The 2,051-nt window shown below is 45.9% G+C and overlaps 1 pseudogene; it reads right to left on the bottom strand.

The window, feature by feature from the left end:
• Nucleotides 1-1,060: 1,060 nt before the first annotated feature.
• LOC118000371 lies at nucleotides 1,061-1,675 on the bottom strand (annotated as a pseudogene).
• Between the last annotated feature and the right edge of the window lie 376 nt (nucleotides 1,676-2,051).

Raw genomic sequence — 2,051 nt, 5'->3', positions numbered from 1 at the left:
ATTTTAAGACTTTATTTATTTGAGAGAGGATGAGCAGGGGGAGTGACAGAGGGCCGCCCAGCAGGGAGCCTGATGCAGGGCTTGACCTGGGGACTTCCAGGATCATGACCAGAACAGAAAGCAGACGCTTCACCACTGAAGAGAAGACAGATGCTGTTCACATTTATGACATTTTCATGATACATTCACAAAATAATGTCAGTCTCTGGTAGATATCTATAAACTCTCCCCTTTCCTCTTCTCAGACAACATATTGAAATGCACTTATATCAAAGTGATGTTATTACAGAGATAATCTGAATCTGCTTTAATTCTTAAATATATCACTTGCAAATTGTGGTACTTTATTACTACTAACAAATTTATTGTGACTTACTTTGCAATTGATTGTTAATGCATCAAGTATGTCACACCCATTATACACTTGGAGGAAAAGATCTTATCTTTGGCACCCCAAGTGCTCCTTAGTTATGTCTTGTTTTGATCTCTTGGTAAAATTGGGGCGCCTGGCTGGCTTAGTCAGTGGAGCGAACGACTCTTGATCTTGGGGTTGTGGGTTTGAGCCCCACATTGGGTGTAGAGATTACTTAAAAAAAAAAAAAAAAGATGATCTCTTGGTAAAATTAACCTTCCTCCTTAGAGCAAACATTGCCAGGTGACAGAAAGAAGCAAAGAAGGACCCAGGATAATGGGGGACATCCACTGGGATCAAATATTTCCAGTGAAAAATGCACCAAGCAGATAATCTATACAGAAAGTATTAGAATTAATGTATATTTTTAATTTAGAACATTTCTCTTTTTCCCAATGATTCAAGAATGCTGTTTCTTTTTCTTTCTTTCTTTCTTGTTTTTTTTTTTTGGCTGGGTAGAGCATACTTTATTGATGGCACATGCCAGGATATGGCTCCCCAAGCCCCTCCCCTTCTCAGGGGTTCTGGGATGGAAATTGTGTAGAGTTCGGGAGATTCTCAGCATGTTGGGGGATGAGTTGGGGTAAGGACTCCCCAGCTGCTGAGGGCCTCTCTCTCTTGCTCTCACTGGGACTGGTGGCCCAGGTCTTACTCCTTGGAGGCCATATGAACCATAAGGTCCAACATCCCGTTGCTGTAGCCAAATTCATTGTCACACGAGGAAATGAGCTTGGCAAAGTGGTCTTTGAGAGCAACGCCAGCCCCGGCATCGAAGATGGAAGAAAGGTGTCACTGCTAAAATCGCAGGAGACAATCTCATCCTCAGTGTAGTCCACCATGCCCTTGAGGGGGCCCTCCAATGCCTGTTTCACCACCTTCTTGATGTCATTGTATTTGGCAGCTTTCTCCAGGCGGCAGGTCAGATCCATGACTGACATGTCGTGGGTGGGGACACGGAAGGCCATGCCAGTGAGCTTCTCATTCAGCTCAGGGATGACCTTGCCTATAGCCTTGGCAACACCAGTAGAAGAAGGGATGCCCTTGGCCATCACGGCACAGCTTCCCAGAGGGGCCATCCACCGTCTTCTGGGTGACAGTGATGCCATGGATTGTGGTCATGTGTCCCTCCACAATGCCAACTTTGTCATGGATGACCTTGGCCAGTGAGGCCAAGCAGTTGGTGGTGCAGGAGGCACTGTTGACTATCTTGAGAGAGTTGTCATAATTCTCATGGTTCACACCCATCACAAACATGGGGGCATTAAAAGGAGGGGCAGAGATGATGACCCTCTTGGCCCCACCCTTCAAGTGAGCCCCAGCCTTCTCCATGGTGGTGAAGACCCCAGTGGACTCTACAATATACTCAGCACAAGCATCACCCCATTTGATGGTGGTGGATCTTGCTCCTGGAAGATGGGAGATGGGCTTTCCATTGATGACAAGTTTCCCATTCTCAGCCTTAACTGTGCTGTTGAATTAGCCAGGGGTGGAGTCATACCAGAATATGTAGACTATGTAGTTGAGGTCAATGAAGAGGTCATTAATGGCAACAATATCCACTTTGCCAGAGTTAAAAGCAGCCCCGGTGAGCAGGTGCCAAATACAGCCAAATCCTCTTACTCTGACCTACACCATTGTG

This window comes from Mirounga leonina, unplaced genomic scaffold, assembly GCF_011800145.1.
Source record: "Mirounga leonina isolate KUSES-001 unplaced genomic scaffold, KU_Mleo_1.0 Mir_493, whole genome shotgun sequence".
NCBI lineage: Eukaryota > Metazoa > Chordata > Mammalia > Carnivora > Phocidae > Mirounga > Mirounga leonina.
This window is presented reverse-complemented; position numbering and strand designations above follow the sequence as displayed.